Here is an 18,649-nt window from a genome sequence, read left to right on the forward strand (position 1 = left end):
TGTTTAGTTGTTTGGGTTTTTTTTTTTTTTCTTTTTGGTCTTTCCTAACCACAAACGCATTCCGCTCAAATCCTGCTATTCTGCACATTTCAGAAAGGAACACCCTAAGTCAATGTCATTGCTCTCTTGGCTCAGCAGCCCTGGATCAACATTTCCTCAACATCCTGTTGCTTGGGTTGTAGAGAAATAACCATGAACTTGAATAAGATGGCCCGGGACACCAAATGAACGATGATGGATGAAATTTACAGCTAATGAAAGCCAAGTCCTTCGGATGACTTACCCAAGACCATTTGCATTTCAAGACCGTTCGTGCAGGCTGAGGTCTCCTCCTTCTTGTTCATGGTCTGTGGCAGCACTACTCTGGAGGCCTCAAAATAAACGCTTTCATTTTGCTCCAGAATGCTGCAGTGAAACAAAACACAACACCAAGTCAGAATGAAAAATAAATGCCACTTCAAGCAATTCGTTGATATTCAGGGGGAAATCCCTGGCCTTTCTCAGATGTATACTTTATAACCTCAAACAAGCATGTTAATTACCAGAATGAAGCTATCGCACAATTGATCTCCATATGGAGCCCCAAAATACTGGTGATGGGGAGGGAGTGAGGAAGAAGAAAAAACAAAGCGCCTGCCCGACAGGTGCTGCATCTTATGACATCTACCACTGGTAATGTGCTTGCAAAATTTCAAGTTTACTAACCGAAATAAGTAAATAAAGAAGGGTTCATTACGTTAAAACAGAGATACTGATGTGCAGTTCTCGAGGGCAGAAAGTGGAGAAAGTTATGTTTCAAATTAAAATTTATCTGATTCTGCCCATGAGAGACTCAGACTGAATGAGCTAACAGTAATATTTTTAAATGAAGGCTACCTAGGATTGAACAGAAAAGGCCAAGTGTGAGAGACAGGACATTTTCCATTTTGCACTACAAATAGGTAATTGATGGGTTTTCATTCTGACTCTTGACGTATCTTGATAAATACCTTCTCCACCCAAGCTGGAAAGCGGCATTTACTTTACACACTGAATATGAAATGAATGGGTAGAATATGCATGCCTCTTTACCCCCACTCAGATCAGCTGATAAAGCCCACACATTAGAACTGCGTGTGACAAGGTCGCTCTGAAAAGCTCTCTTCTGCCCTGTGAGCTTCCAAGGCTCACTTGTCACAGGGTGTTGTTCTAGCCTCTTCTGATGCTTAGTCAAATCCACCCCACTGTTTGTTCTTTGACAATGGCCATTTGAGAGCCTGGAAACGGTCTTCAAAAGGCGTTTGCATCCTTTTTGAGCCTTTTCTGAGCTCTTCCGCATCTATTCGGAAAGCCCATTGGAAGGTTGTCACTCTGTTCTCTAACTATGGTGACTGCATCCTACTTGTAACTGTAAACCCTCTATGAATCTCCAAAGGTCCCGAGGCAATCGCCAAAGCTCATCATCAAATGACCCAATTGTAAGAGAGAGGATATACTTCCTGTGCCTCACTAGGTTGCTGTGTGAATAATCAATTCCTTGAAAGCCTTCTGAAGCTATTACTTTATAGAATACACAACGTTTTTTAAAAGGACTTTTTTTGGGGGGAGTTGTGTATTACTGGTTAAATTCACGTAGGCACTTAGAGATTTTGAGGAGGAGAAAGCCGCTCTTGGTTAACGTTTAAACAAGTGAGTTGGGTGTAAGGCCGTTATATTTTCAGTCTAGCTGGAAGAGCGACTGCCTGAAAATGGCAAAGGCTTTTTTATTTTCTTGATGCTAGCAATACCCACAGAAAGTGAGGTTCTAACGATTTTATTAGTTTTCTGAGCAGTTTTCATGAAATGTTAACTCAGCTCCCACTCAAATGTGTAACAGTAACATATTGATACAAATCAACACTGAGCCAGGAAGTTCAAAGCATGACAAACTGTTGTTAGCTTACCGTTTTGGTAAAAACAGAATTTGGAGAGAGAAGGATTTAAGTGAGCCCACTGAGAGTTATTGGCTGGTATCAATCTTCTTTTACTAAAAATAAACTGCTGCAATTCTCTTATTTGTTTCCAGCTTTATGTCCTGGTACTTTAGAACTGGAAATGTCTTTGTCATCTAGTCCAAGATTGTTCTGCAAATAAAGCTGCTGGCCCAGAGAGGGTGAGGAACCTCTTAAAATCACAGAGCAATTTCATCTGTGCCTTGACTAGACTCTGGGTTTAATCACTCATGCCCACCGACTCTTAACGGGCATAATGTCTCTGAATGTAATGTTAGGTGTTGGTTTGAAACGTTTACCAAAAGCACAATACTTTCTCATGGTACTCTTTCTCTCTTTTTCTGTTTTATTCTTGCCCTAAAGAAAGAAATTTATTTCTGGACTATATTCTGGTCACCAAGTAGAACCAATTGATCTGGGAGAAGCAGAATGCCTCTATTATTAGCTCAGGGCCCTTTACTGGCTGCCAAAGACAGGTGTCCAGAGGAGTAAGGCTCAGACTATTTGCAGAGGAGAAAAAAAAAAAGGCTCATCTAAGTGACAAGATTTTCCATCCTTATCTCTGTAGATGTGAAGAACGTGAAAGTGATTCATTTTGTGATTTATAGCTGACCCTCAATTACACATAGTGCAACAAGCATGAAACAATTTTTGAAACAATTTTTATCAAAAGAAAACCACTGAAAATTCTACACACCTCCTTTTAAGCAAGAACTGCAATATATTTCCCTCCTTCCGGCCAACTTTTCAGCAGTGCTTCTAATCACCCACCAAACAAACTGGCTTGAGTTTAATCTCCTTTGCCTGCACGTTCTTGTTTGCCAGCTGAAGTTACAAACAGAGATAAGACCAAAAGTCCAGAAAGGAGAAAAGAATGCCAGAGGCCTAGAGCATTCATTGATATGCCGGAACACTGAAAGTTAGCTACGTAAACAAGGACTTCACTCCAGATGATATCCTTACAGGATTTTAAAATTTGATAAGTATTTTCGTGATTATTTTCTGAACAGTTATAAGCAGAAGCAGCAGCAAAGTACAGTATATCAATGTAAATCAAAAGCTGTGGTCTAAAAGCCGTGAGATTTTTTTTTTCACCTTAGTTTTGCAGCTAAGTGGATTTTTAAATTTAAGTCACAATCTCCTAAGTAGAATTAGTTCCTTATCTATTAAATAAAGGGACATAAGTATTCTCCATAATGAATTCTCAGTGATAATTCAAGTTGTTTTTATATGCAACTGAGTATACCATATCAAATAAAATCTCTACAATTTTATCTTATACGATTTATTAAAATTCATTTTTATCCTAAAATCCAACAATTAGACACAGATTGCATAGAAAGAGAGTAATGGGTTCATGGTGGAATAACCCCTCAATGGGGAATTAGTGTTCTAATCCATAAACAGTGCTGGGCAAGTTAGCTTTCCTTCTGGAAAGAGTCAGATCCCTCCCCTACACCATTCAGAAAATAAATTCTAGATAAATTAAACATATTAATATGTGTTTACACAGACATATATTTATACGGCATTTATTATACATATTTATATCATTTTATAAAATAAGATACCAAAAAAAAATGTTATAACCACAAAAGGCCTTGTAGGCCATTGTACAGACTCTGGCTTTCTACTTTAAGTAAAATGGGAAGACACTAGAGAAGCCTGAATGAGCAAGGTAATGATCTGCCTTATGTTTTAAGGGATCTTTCTGTCTGTTGTGTGAAGAATACATTATAATGGGACAAGGCTGAAAACAGAGCCCACTTAGGCTACTGCAAAAATTCAGGTGAGACAATACATGGACCAACGTGGTGATACTGGGGGAGAAGGTTATGAGAACTGGTGAGATTCTGGATTTATCTTGAAGGTCAAGCTGACAAATGGTATAAGAGAAAGAAACGAGTAAAGGATCTTTCCAAATTTTTGACCCAATCATCTCTAAGAATGGAGCTGCCATTCACCAAGATGGAAAAAACTGGGAAAAGCAGGTGTTGGGGAGGCCCATTTTTCCATATGAAGCTTAGGATGCCTATTAGACATCCTAGTGAGGTATCAGGTAGACCCATGGATGGATACATTGGAATTCACCGACATGTGGACAGAAGATACAAGTGAAAGCATGAGTTACTGTTATAGGCAGCCTCCAAGATGGTTCCCTGTGATCCTACCTTGATATTCATGCCCTTGTATAATCCTCTCCCCATGAGTATGGACTGGATTGAGTGCTTCCAGCCAACAGAGTGGGGCAGTGGTAATGGAACGTCATTTCCAAGATGAGGCTCCAAAAAGACTGTGGCTTCCATCGTGACCTCTTGCATTCTCTCCTGGATTACTCACTCTGGGGGAAGACAACTGCCAGACTGTGAGGCCATCCTGTGCAGGGGCCCATGTGGCCTGCTGCCATCTGTGTAAGTGAACTTGGAAGCAGATCCCAAGTGCACACACCCCGCCCCCATCCTTCAGATGAGACTGTAGCCTGGGCTAACGGCTTGACCGTAACCTCACGAAAGGCCTTGAGCCAGAGACGCCCATCTAAGAGGCGCCCTGATTCTTACTCATGGAAAGGTGAGTTTTTGCTGTTTAAGTATTTGCTGTTTCAAGTCACCAAGTTTTCGGGTAATTTGTTACATAGCAATAGATAACCAAGACAGTTACGATGTGCAAGGCACTGTCTAGAAATTTTAGATGACTTTTTACAGTTGGAGAAACTGAGTCACAGAGAAGTTACATCACTCGCCCAACACCACACATATGGGATGGAGGTAAGAAACTCAGATCATCTGACTCCAGAGCTTCAGCTCTTAACGACCGCATGTCAAGACCCGTCTAGAGTAAAACAGATAGCTAATGGGAAGCAGCCGCATAGCACAGGGAGATCAGCTCGGTGCTTTGTGACCACCTAGAGGGGTGCGATAGGGAGGGTGGGAGGAGGGAGACGCAAGAGGGAAGAGATATGGGGACATATGTATATGTATAGCTGATTCACTTTGTTATAAAGCAGAAACTAACACACCATTGTAAAGCAATTATACTCCAATAAAGATGTATTAAAAAAATTTTTTTTAAAGACCCTTCTAGAATAACCTATTCTCCAACTTTGAATGTGCATACCTGAAATTTGACTTTCTACTGCAAAACGTGCTCACACAACATAGTTCATACAATCAATGGCCCATATGCATTTTTACCACATTTCTTAAGCTGCCACATAGCTTTACAATTCTTCAATTTTTGATATCCCAAGTACACTACAATCTATACTCAACTGTCAGAGAAGATGGAAAAGCAGCCTCTTGCTGCGTGAAGAGTAACCTCAGTCTGGTTAATCTCAGTCTGGTTAACCTGGCTGATTTAATTATCAAAGAATTTCCAGCACAGTTTGCTGACGCTCTAATGTATTCCTATAAACTGAATGTGGTTCTTTTGCACATGTAAAGAGTTCTCCCTCAAACTACTAAGTGGTAGGGAAAAAAACAAGATACTGAATAAGACAGTCACAGTAAATTCTGCTTGAATTTTTTAAATAATAAGGGAACATCAATTTTCAGTTCACAACAGAAAGTCACTAAGGATGCCAACAATATTAAGTTTTGTTTGTTTGTTTGTTTTTTGTGGTACGCGGGGGCCTCTCCTGTTGCGGAGCACAGGCTCCAGACGCGCAGGCTCAGCGGCCATGGCTCACGGGCCCAGCCGCTCCGCGGCATGTGGGATCTTCCCGGACCGGGGCACGAACCCGCGTCCCCTGCATCGGCAGGCGGACTCTCAACCACTGCGCCACCAGGGAAGCCCCAACAATATTAAGTTTTTAAGTAGGAACTGGCAAGACCGGAATATAAAAAAACAAAAGCTCTTGAACTGTATAAAATACAAAGGCTGTTGTCCCTTTAATTATTATAACAAATTAAGACTTTTCCATTCTTTCCTTGACACAGACATGTGAAATACAGAAAGAGAAAGAAATGATCTCTGCACGTCTGCCTCAATGCAAATTTAGAAAGGCACTGTCGTCGGAAAGGGCTGCTGCTGGTTAATCCATCATTCTTATTTTTTAGGAGGGAAACGCCCATCAGGTAGCAGCCAGCAACATGTTCCCCATCCACACTGTGGAATATTTTTCTTTTGTTTTAACTGTTAGGATTGTGCCCAAAACCAATGGAAGCCAAAGAACTGGAAAGGAAGAGTCATAGAAGAAAATACAAAACCCACTGCCATTTACAAATCTTTGTTACAAAAACCGACTGTGTTTTATAAAGGCATGTGATGCATCGCCAAAGGGATCTTTTGCCATTTAAAAATACCGAACAGTAGTAATCGCTCCACAGCTAGGCTGCTGGGACTTAACGTGCAATTTGCACAATTTGTGTGGGGATGAGATTACTTTGTCTTAGGACACAAGGAACAGATGTGTCCTAATTAACACAGAAAAATGTTTAAAAGAGAGTTTTAAAACATACGAGTTTGGAAACAGAAGTTAAAAACAGCTTCAAAGATTATAAGCAAAATAGTACAATACAACAAAGTATGAGTAGTTTTCTTTTTGAAAAGAGAGGAAAAGAGAGGCAGTCAGATGAGGTGGTAAATTTCCATGGGCCTTCCTCTAAATAAAGTATGAATTTCAAGGAAAGTACCTGATAAAAATTGCTTTTTTATTTTTGAAAAATGGGGTCAGGGTAACATATATCATATTTTAGCCAGTGTGGTTTAATGGGCTGATAGATTCCATTGTGGAACACTATGTTATCCTAAAAATAAAAAGGAGAAAAAAAGGTTGGAATAAATTTGGGAAACACATTTGAGGGACTCTGGTATATTAATATGTATGGTAAATCTCTAAGAGGGGAGAAAGCGTGCATCTTGGCTCAAAATATATTTGAACACAGAATACCTTTTTCCAGAAAAAATAAGCCATCAGTAGACATGCACTGACCAGTATACACCCTGGTGAACAATACACTAGGCCAGTGGTTCTCTAAGTTTTTAGTCCCGAAGTTCCCCCTTTATGCTCCTAAAATGCACTGAGGACCCCCAAAGCCCTTTCAATTACATAGATTACATTTAACGATAGTTATATTAGAAATGAAAACTGAATTTTAAAATATGTATTAATTCATTTAGTTTAAGTAACAATATACCCATTGCATGTTACATAAAATAGCAAAATAAGCATATTTTTTTCAAAACAAAACGTTAATGAGAAGAGTGGCACTGATTTACGTTTCTGCACGTCTCTTTAATGTCTGACTAAACAGAAAACAGCTAAATTCTCACATGTGCCTCTGAATTCAATTTGCTGTGATATGTTGTTTGGCTGCAGCATACAGGGAGAAAATCTGGGCTTCATTTTCAGCTAATGGTGGAAATTCTTCTTTCATGCTACACCAAAACTCGACAAGGGCTAGTTTCTTAAAGGGTGGTAGCAAAGCAGAATCTGAAACTTATCAATGGACTCCTTGTGCTCTGTTCTATGAAAATTCATTGGTTTGACTCGCATTCTGGATGGCTCTTTTCCCATGCATGATTCCGTAACATCAAGCACTGGTCACTGGAAGTGACCACTGACTTAACACAGATTTTCGACCAGTGTTCATTATACAACACCATCACACAACATGCAGTGTCTGAAAAGCCCCACCATACACTTGTGAGAGAACAGAAATGAACACCCAGTACTATTATAAAAATAGTTTTGACCCTGTAGGTGTCCTCCCTCTTGCCCACCCAAAAAGGTCTTGGAGGTTCTCAAAGTGAGAACTGCTGACTAAGGTGACCGTCTAAGCTCTGCAGATCCCTCCCAGAAGAAAAGCACAGAACTTCGTTTCCTCCCTGCCCTTGGCTTCTGTGAGCCTAAACAAGGCCTGTTAACCCAGGGTGGCCACGGCCATGACAGAAACCATGAAGGATAAGTGGGACAGGATTAGCCGTGAAGAAAAGATTCGGTTACTTGGATTCTCCCAGGTAGGAATCTGTGAAAGGTGTACATTTTAGACTTCTCTGGCAAACACTTTCTTCCAACCTAGGCCTTAATAATCTAGGAAGGATTTGTCTTAACTGAAGACAATGAATTTTTTAAGTACTCTGAAAGGGATTCAGAAAGGCCTGTTTCATGAAATCAGTTAATGAAGTAACTATGTAGTGACGAACCATTATCTCTTTAACAACTAAAAAGAACTACTATACAACTCTGGTTATCTCTGGGTGTCAATGTACACATGTAATAATAATAATAGCTAATATTTCAGTGTTTAGCTTTCAAATTATCTCTTTAAGTCTTACAACCATCCTAGATGGCAGACACTTTCCTATTTTTAATAAACGAAGAAATGAAGTTGCATGGGGCTAAATAACGTATTCGAAGGGCTGAACAACTAAGTGATAGATTCAGGACTTCAACTTCTATCTGTCTGACACCAAAGGGTCTGTCTCTCTTAAGTCCTCACTGTGCTGCCTCATTTCCAATTAACCGTTTACTGAACTTCAGTAATGCAGATTCTTCCTCTGGCAGTTATCCCCCAAATGATGCAGCACTCTCATCTGTTTCCTGTTGCAAAGCGAAGAGGTGTTCAATGAATCAGCTCAGAGCCCACCCTGATAAAAGTACAAAGCAGCAAGATTCTTTTGCCTCCCAAAGCAGAATGATCACCCATGGAAAGTGAAGTCTCACTCAAAAGCCACGTATATGGCAAGATGATGTCAAGTCCAATCTTTTGATGCTGAAAAGGTCATGAGGATGGAGTACTGGTAATGACATTCTGTAAACAAAACCCAAGATACCCTCAGCTCGTATTCCCTTCTCCATTCCTCTGAAAGCACATTTATTAAACATGGGCAATGAAATGCCTGTCATCTCTAAGGCAGGCGAGTAAGGTAAGGGAGGTAGGATTATCCTTTTCAAATGCTTTCTAAACCCTTAGTTCCCTCGGGTCACTATAGTCTCTGCCCATTATTTCCCTCACATCAATGGCCTTTCTTCTGCTACCCCAGAATCATTCAGAACATACTGAATACCTTTCTAGGTTAGCCTTAATCATTTTCCAAGGCCCAGCTCAAGACACCTCTCCTCCCAGAACTGGTCCAGCTCTTCCTTTCCTCGAAGCACCTCTGGCAGGGACCCCCATCGATATGGGTCTCCTGTGCACTCTCTGACTGTGGGTGACGTGGCCTCATTTGTGTGAGTCTCATCTTTGACAAGTATTTGGAGCTGGTGAGGGTTCTCGAGACCTTCTGGAGAATCTCCTACAACACTTCCCACATCTCTGAACACAAAATATTATGTTTGCTCCTGTTTCTCTTCACTTGGATGAACACTGAAGAACATAAGGATGTGTTTTTATGTCAATTTTATTTTTAAACATATTTCTCTTCAGTCCCACAATTAAACAAATTAGCAGTGTCATTCAACCAGAAGTTTTAGATATGCTGAAAGAGAATAATAGTCTATAGTACAATACAATCAATGGCATTCACTGAGAAGCTCCATGCCAGTTTATCTGTGACATTCCATCCTAATGTGAATTGATTTTAGGAGAAAGTAAGACAGTATATACTAACTCTTGGCAAAAAAAAAAATTAAATAAAATAAAAAAGGATGGATTTGGGGTACAACCTAGAAAACCACTGATCATGTCTTACGCTTTCTAAATGCTCAGCCATTCTTAATGACATGCTACCTGGTAGTCCCATGCCTCACTGAAGTGTGCTGTACATCTCTGTTTCCAATATGAATGCCACAAAGTGCCATGGAGCTTTTTAACGAATATTAAAATATTCATTTTAATATTAAAAAGCCTGTGGATCAAAAAAGACTACACGATACAGAAGAATCCAGCTCATTCTCTTGGCATTGTAGTTACTCTTTAAAATTATGCTACATAACTTTGTATAAAATGACACATTCTAATATCAAGTGATAAGAACAAAAGTCCTTCAATACTATGTCCAACTCATGAGATATCTCATTCTCCTCCCAAACTCCTCTTTCTCTCAGACAAACCAAATAAGTTCAAGGCTTGTGTATTTGCAAGCAACGTGGTTAGGAGCAGACCTGTTTTCTTGTTTTGTTTTGTTGCCATGCCAAATTTCTGTACAGAAGTTAAGAAAGGAAAGCCACCGTAACTGCTCTTATCTAATTACGATGACAGATTACCTAACTTAAATACTGGATTCCCATTTGTAAGCTCCATCACTAGATTGTAATTCTGTAAAATTAAAGGCCATGAAAATGTTGGCCTCCCTCTGAAACTTCACAGTCTGACCTTAACCTTCTTTGCATATATCATTCTTGGTGGAAATTTTCAACAGCTACAAAGGTGCGGGCAAAAGGGTGTGTCACATCTTGACTTCTTAGTCGTATTTCCTGAGGTTGCCATTTTCGTACATTTAAAATATTTACTTATGGCAACATTTAAGTAATTATAGTTTAGGAAGCACCGTTCTCTTTTTTTTTTTTTCTATCTTGGTAGAACCCCTTCAGTGTGCTGTACCACAAAAGAGAAGTTCTCTGAATCAGGCATTACTTAGTGAAGGGCTAATGTTCATACCTGGTAAATACCAAACTTCTTGCCTTGAAATCTGAAGTGAGTACTCTTAGTTTGGCAAACATTGTTATCCTGCCTTTCACACTGGACACTAGGACAGCTCTAGATGAACACTGCCCTTTCACCTCCACATTTACATCAGTGGTGCCCACAACCACCTGTTCTCACTTCTAAGCACCCAATACCCCAGACCACCCAAGGGAAGCTGAAGATGCCATTCGCCATGGTCCCCAACCAAGAAGAGGTAATCTAAAGAGGTAAGCTAACGAGTCATCAAGGAAAGCAGGCAAGCAATGTTGGGTGATAGGAGAGAGTCTGGGGGCCCATCACTTTTATGGATCCATTAAGCCTATTCCTAGTACCCCGACATCACTGAGTTGCCCAAACTAGAAACAAACAGCACCCACACCTCTGCCTTCCCCCTTATTCCTCAAGTGAGCTGTACCAAATTCTAATCATTCTACTTCCTGGTTACACTACTTGAATCCTTCCCTTTCTGTCCCTCCAGCATTGCTGCCTCTGCTCTCACCCACCCCTCCTGGCCGTCCACCAAGATTTCCAACCACTCTCATAGTCCTCCAGTCAACTTTCCAGACTGCCACAAAAGCTGCCTCTAGAAAACACAGATCTAATGGCTGTACCCCTTCAAACCACGGACAACTACAGTACTCTTCAAACTATCAGTGAAGAGAAAGGGGAATGCAAAAAAATACACCAATAGAACATACTCTGAGACTCCCACCACCCTTCCCCTTTTGTTGTGAATGGGCAAGAAAGAAGGGATCTGGAGAAAATAGATGTGGAGAATATGCAAAGGGCCAAGAACCAACATTTCATTCACATATTTCTTTCTGGGTTTACTTGGCTCATCTGTATTTTGGGTCTTTAAAAAAAAAATTCAACTTGACTTTCAATCATTAAAAATAATCCTAGAAGCATGTCCTGTTATGCATTGCCAAGTTGCATTGATGCAATTTCATTACTTCTTGAAAGGCCACATATTAAAAACACTACTAGCAGTCAAACTAAAGAAAATAAAGTGATTTGAGATATTTTTTAAAGCAGTTACTAAAACAGAAACAAATGTTATTTTCAATCTCTGGCTCACTGTAAACTGACAAGATATGAATATGAATTTTACCAAGTAATGTATAATAACTGCTTCTGCTCACCACAATCACATGCCAACGGCTCAATGCTATATAGTTCATTTGGATGTTACATGTGGAATATGTCATCTAGATAACAAACCATCCTCATTAAAATAGACTTACTCTAGCTAATTTTTGAGATTATGACATCATTCACATACAAAGCTTAGTAAATACTATTCTCAAATTTGATTTTACAAAAGTCATCGCCAAGTTTTCAATTTCTAAACAAGTGAGAGACAATACCTGACAAATTGTAAGGTGATGCCATAAATTGTCTAAATCATAGTCAATTCACCAACATATGCATTAAATATGTGTTTTGGAAACAAATTCTGCCAGGTGCTTGTCTGGAGTATAAAGTATTTGATACGATGGAGCATGCCCTTGGGAAGATTAGTCTCCATCTGGGAAGAGAGTATGTACATAAATGGCACAACCTCTTTGCAATAAAGTGAGAGAATAAGAGGAGAGACATGGGACTACAGAAAGGAAATCATCTTATGTAGGAGAGGTATCAGGGAAGACGCCATAGCAAAGGTAGGCCTTAAGGACTGGATGGATAGGAATTCTGAACTCTTAAGTTTCTACTCCTAAAATGGAAGTCCCAGAAAAAGCTTCTAATCAATGTTTCTAGAGTTAGCATTTATTGAGCAACTATTCTGTTAAGAATTTCATAAATGTTACATGCGTCCCTATATTTATAGCAGCACTATTTACAATAGCCAAGACATGGAAACAACCTAAACGTCCATCAACAGATGAATGGCTAAAGATGTGATATATATATATCCAATGGAATATTACTCAGCCATAAAAAAGAACAAAATAATGCCATTTGCAGCAACATGGATGGACATAGAGATTATCACGCTAAGCAAAGCAAGTCAGAAAGAGAAAGACAAATACCATATGATATCACTTACATGTGGAGTCTAATATATAACACAAATGAATATATCTACAAAACAGAAACAGACTCACAGGCATAGAGAACAGACTGTGGTTGCCAAGGGGGTGGGGTGGGGGAGGGATGAATTGGGAGTTTGGGATGAGCAGATGCAAACTATTATATACAGGATGGATATACAACTATTACATATAGGATGGAGTCAGTGAATTCCCGAGTCATTAGTTCTTGAACATTAGTAAGCCAAAATCGTTTTTATATCAACACAACAATTAATCACACAGAGAAGATGATAGTCTTAACAAGAACAATCAAGAGTCAAAATCATTATATACTTTGAATATAAATATGGCTTGATACAGTAAGGATTCGAATATGCCAGAAACAAATCTCATTCCCACAAATGTAACTGAAATGACAAGAATGTCAAGAATTCATATACTTAACATACTTATGTATTCTGTCTTCCAATATCAGTACTATGCAATAGTTTTATCTTACACTAAGTTATTAAGATATATATTTGGTTTAAAATAGTTATTTACATTTTGTTTCTCACAGTGTGATCCAAGAAACTTTTATGTTAAATGTATCACAGGAGAGTGCACATTAAAAATACAGCCCCTGGGGCCCCACCCCTAACCCACTTAGCCAGGCTCTTAGGGCCCAGGAATCTGAATTTTCAACCAGTCCTCCCCTTACCCCCAAGTGAGTATTAGCTGCACATTCAAGTTTTCAAACCCTTTGTCTGGAGTTTCCTCCACTACCTGTTTCCCTCTTGGTTTCTCTTCTATTGGAATGTATCTTTGCCACTTTAAATAATTACTTTAAACATTCTCCAAATGCCTTCTAGTGGAGTGTAGTCACACCATACCAAATGAAAAAAAACTTGCTTCTAAAAACACTGAAATTATACCACTGAAAAGAGGATTATTTCAAACCATTTTTATAAACCTTCTTTCTCAATATATAGCTTGAGTCAGCAAAAGTGGCACTGGTAGATGCTTTGGGTTCCGCGTAGGCAGAATAATGCACCCCCCAACCCCAAAGATGTCTCCATCCTAATCACTACAACCTGTGAATGTTACCTTCCACGGAAAAAGGGATTTCACGGAAGTGATTCAATTAAGAACCTTGAGATGAGGAGGGTCTCCTGGATTATACAGGGGGGCCCAATGTAACCAAAGGGTCCTTAAGAAAAGGCTGGCAGAAGTGAGTCAAGGAAGAGGTGACTGCAGGGGAAAGGGACAGGAAGAGGCACTGTTGCTGGCTTTGAGAAGGGAGAGAGGGGCCACAAGTGCCTCTAGGAACTGGAAAAAGCAAGGATGTGGATTATCCCTGGAGCCCTGTTGACACCTTGATTTCAGCCTCATGAGACCTGGGTTGGATGTCTGACCTATAGAACTAGGAGATAATAAATCTGTGTTGCTTTAAGTCCCCAAGTTCGTGGTCATTTGTTACAGCAGCCCTAGAAAACTCATACAGGTTCTTTGAAGAAAAGGAAATAAACACTCAGATTACCTCTAACACAAAGGCCACAGTACAGTGGCCCACATCCTTTTCAGCCTTCCCAAACAGGTAAAAAGATAGAATCCCAAATGTTCATTTGCAGACAAACGAGATAGGGCCCAAACAGTTTCCAACAGCACTGCCACTTCTCTTATCCGTCTCTCTCCTTATCCTGCTCTTGCCACTCAGACCTGCAGCCTTATCTGCTCACCTTCCACCAAGACAGCCTGGTTTATCACCTTGGAAATTACAAAAAGGAGAGGGTCTAAGTCAGGGCTTCTCAACTCCAGCACTACTGACATTTAGGACCAGAGATTTTTTTTTTTTTTTTTTTTTTTTGGCGGTACGTGGGCCTCTCACTGTTGTGGCCTCTCCCCTTGCGGAGGGAGCACAGGCTCCGGACGCGCAGGCTCAGCGGCCATGGCTCACGGGCCCAGCCGCTCCGCGGCATGTGGGATCTTCCCGGACCGGGGCACGAACCCGTGTCCCCCGCATCGGCAGGCGGACTCCCAACCACTGCGCCACGAGGGAAGCCCCAGAAAATTCTTTTGTTGTGGGCACTGTTCTACGCACTGTAGGATACTCAGCAGCGTCCCGGGCCTCTATCCACTAGAGGCCAGCAGAAACTACCCCCGCTCCCAGGTATGACAATCAAAAATGTCTCCAGACCCTGCCAAGCGTGCCCTGGGGGCTGAAAATGGTCCCAGGCTGATGCCCACGGGTCTAAGGCGTATGTCAGTTTAGCCGGTGCTCTGTGCTCTCTCCTGCTCTCCATCAGTTTCTCCCGTGGAGGGGGAAGCCTCCATCATGTGCATATGTTTCACTTCCATTGCAGCTGGTCTCATTCAAACTCAAGTTTCCCATGAATTCAGTCTGTTTGGCATTGTAAAGCAGCGCTAAGTCAAAACTCAACCACAGGCCTCTTTTAATGGCCCCACTACACTTACTCCCGGCCACAGGCCACGGAAACATGGCCGTTCCACAATGACCCGCAACCCAAGGCTGCCAATGAGCTCGGAATCCACTCCGCCGCTATAAAGGCCGATGCTTGCTATTTCACGGTTACGAAGCTCTAAAGCTCTCTAAAGCTCTCTGCAATTTACTACCTCTACACGATTAATAAAAATCCTTGCAATCACAAGGTTTAACACAGTGTAAATCAAATATGCAGATGACTGACTTAGCTTGACTCTGATGACAGAACAGATGTTTGGGAATCAGATCCCAGGAAAGAGCCACCATCTCAGAAAAAGAGCATCAGGCTACTAGAGAAAGAGAGAATTTCCTCAACAAGGTCTAAGAAAATGACTTAAACCAAGACGTTAAGATCCTGTCTTACGTAGTTCTTAACTCCATTCAGACGTTCCACATCAATTTCAAAATAGCAAAACCGTAAATGGAAAACACAGCTCCTATTCTTACTGAAATCTTTTTTTTTTTTTTTTTTTTTTTTTGGCGGTACGCAGGCCTCTCCCTGCTGTGGCCTCTCCCGTTGCGGAGCACAAGCTCCGGACGTGCAGGCTCAGCGGCCATGGCTCACGGTAGCCGCACCGCGGCATGTGGGATCTTCCCGAACCGGGAAGCAAACCCGTGTCCCCTGCATCGGCAGGCAGACTCGCAACCACTGCGCCACCAGGGAAGCCCCTTACTGAAATCTTAAACAAAAAAATACAGCTTCTAAGATTGGATATTAAATTCATAGGATCACCATTAGTCTAGTCTAGATGGAGGTGGGTATCCAAATTGCAGAGATTGGTGACTTTACAGAATGTTCTTCCAGGGAATAATAGCATATAAATCCTTGGTACCTACAAATAACCAGTAGCATTTTAACAGATCAACTTAAAAACTGCAACCTCCGTACATTAATCCTCCATAACTACTGCCATCGTAATTAATGCTAAGACTTCAGAATTTTACATTTTTCTCTCAATGGCCTTTCTCCAAGTGAACAATATTCTTATAAAGTCTGAAAATAATATCACGTTACCCTGAAGAACTAAGGGCCAAGGTCCTGAACCAAACCAAGGTGCTCCTTTTGGATTTTCCTCATTTTAGGTAATGATACTGGCCTTTGGCAGTCAACACTGCCAGCCACAGACTCAAATTTTCTTTTACCTTTTTGGAAGATGTTACACATTTTCAATTTGTTTTGAAGATTTGAAATTCAAGCATTTATGACACCTGAAGGGGGAAAGCGTAAGGAAAGAGTTTTCAGGGGGAGGTGAAGATGAATCTTCTACGCTATGGGAGTTTGGGATTGACGTGTACACACTGCTATATTTAAAATAGATATGGGGCTTCCCTGGTGGCGCAGTGGCTGGGAATCCGCCTGCCAATGCACGGGACACGGGTTTGAGCCCTGGTCCGGGAAGATCCCACATGCCACGGAGTAACTAAGCCTGTGTGCCACAACTACTGAGCCTGCCGCTCTAGAGCCCACGAGCCACAACTACTGAGCCCACACACCGTGTCTACTGAAGCCTGCGCACTCTAAAGCCCTCACACAGCAATGAAGACCCAACACAGCCAAAAATAAAATAAATTTATAAAATAGATAACCAACAAGGACCTACTGTATAGTCCAGGGAACTCCTCTCAATACTCTGTAATAACCTAAATGGGAAAAGAATTAGAAGAATAGGTACATGCATATGTATAACTGAATCACTTTGCCATACACCTGAAACTAACACAATGTTGTTAACCAACTATAATATAATTTTTTAAAATTTTAATTAAAACTTAAATAAATAAATACATTAATTAATTAAATAAAATTCGGTGAAGGGCACTGCCAGGGAAGACGATGACAGGGTGGGGTGGGGAGGAAAGACACTTGGACACCATTACATATTGTCTCCAAAATACCAAATTCCAAAGTACTGCATTATGAATGAAAACATCAAGACATGTAACAGCACGGAGACTGTGTCTCCAACCTAGCTACCCTCATCAGGCTGGCAGTGACACCACCTTTGGAACTAAAGTAGGAAGGCTGGGTGAGTTTGCAATCTGGTGAAAATACATACACACTAAGATTTCTAAAAGACTATTTACTAACCTATACTCACCACTTTTATCTGGCTTGTGGAGAAGAGCAGGGTGATGCTCTTAAAAGGACTGAGTTGGAGGGTTTTAGTCCCTGCCAGATTTAATACCTCATAACTGTAATTTTTACTTTGAAAGTTACTCAGGTTTACAACACACTTTTATAAAAATAATGCATAAAGTAGCTCCTTATTTCTAAACCCACAATTACCATCATATGAAACCAACTCTTGTTAGTCTTAGCACTGGTTTTCTATATCTTTTTCGCTGCTAGGGAAACTGAAACATCTTATTTCTACATTCAGCATTTGCTGAGTGCCTACTCTGTGCTAGGCCCCAAGGACACGTATGAATAAAACATGGTCCTTGCACTCTCCACGTAGTGGTGGGATAATAAAACAATCAATAATAACAAATAATAATAAACAACGGCAAGGAGCGTGCCAGAGCCATAAAGAAGAAAGCAGTACAAGCGGCAGAATGGATATTTTTTTCCTGTAAAAAAGGATATAAACTTGGGTTTCCTACCCTTATTCCCAACTCACAAATTATATTTTCTGTTGTGGATGGCTCATGATGACCAAAGAATTTCAGTATGATTCTTTTTGGTTGGAAACCTCTCTGGAACAGATTTAACTACAACACTGGCCTCTACTCTGGAATGTTCAGCTGACAAAGACAAGTTTTACACCAGCAACAATCACTGACTTTCTTCTATTCCACCACAAGATCTAGCATTAGCATGTTCATTTTATCCCGTGTTCGCTGTACCCCCTACACGATTTTGTTAACATTTCGGATCTGAGCTTTTAACTCATTTGGCTCTTTTATTTTATTTTCACTTATTAGCTAACAATTTTTTTAAAAATCAATGAATAATGTCTGAGTGGCCACAGGTAATAAAGCACCACGGGAAATGTACGAAGGGACAGCAGTTTGCCCTTGTCCTAAAAAAGCTCTCCAACCTTAGTCCAGGAGACAAACCTGTAAACAAATAATAAGGCGTGAATCAGGAGACTGTGGATGAGCCCTGGGAGATGACAAGCAATGAACTTGGCAAGTGAAGGGCTCCAAGTTGGAACACAGGTATTATATGCAGACTGGGGGAAGGAGTCTTCTATTTTTAAATCCCCCTCCCCAGAATGAGCACTATTTGAAAACCCCACCTAGGTAAGAAGACAGGGAGTCACGTAACGCTTAGCCCACAACACTTATTTTTAAAAGTCATACAATACTTGAGATGTTTGATTATAACATTTGAGATGAAATTATTTCTCAGCTCTTGGCTTATTTTCCCTCTATACCCTCATCATTAGGTCTGGAGTGGTTTCTAGTAGCTTTTTCACAGATGGCTAGCTATGGGGGAAAATCAATATTGGGGGGAAATTTTTTTATATACTACCTGGAGATTATTTTGCAATATATAAGATCAAAAGCCACAAAACATGTTTATTCATAGTTCTGGCCGTGCAGCTTCTAGGCAAATCCGTCGTAGGACTAGGATCAAACATGTGAAAAAGA

The 18,649-nt window shown here is 40.6% G+C and overlaps 1 protein-coding gene across 14 annotated transcripts in view; it reads right to left on the reverse strand.

Moving 5' to 3' along the window:
• The window catches only part of ATXN1 (ataxin 1), a 399,625-nt gene that overhangs the window by 299,221 nt on the left and 81,755 nt on the right, over window positions 1-18,649 (reverse strand). For 12 of the 14 annotated variants that reach the window (XM_027128420.1, XM_027128428.1, XM_027128418.1 and 9 more), the window contains one exon: window positions 284-405. The exons of 1 other annotated variant lie outside the window; for it this stretch is intronic. The gene's annotated coding sequence lies outside the window, so the exon portion shown is untranslated. Of the gene's footprint in view, window positions 1-283; window positions 406-16,195; window positions 16,385-18,649 lie in introns of those variants that run through there. One more of the 14 variants, XM_027128432.1, reaches the window with a different exon arrangement.

The sequence above is a fragment of the Aethalodelphis obliquidens genome, unplaced genomic scaffold (genome assembly GCF_003676395.1).
Source record: "Aethalodelphis obliquidens isolate GAN/ISIS:26980383/991018 unplaced genomic scaffold, ASM367639v1 scaffold34, whole genome shotgun sequence".
In the NCBI taxonomy this organism is placed as follows: Eukaryota; Metazoa; Chordata; class Mammalia; order Artiodactyla; family Delphinidae; genus Aethalodelphis; species Aethalodelphis obliquidens.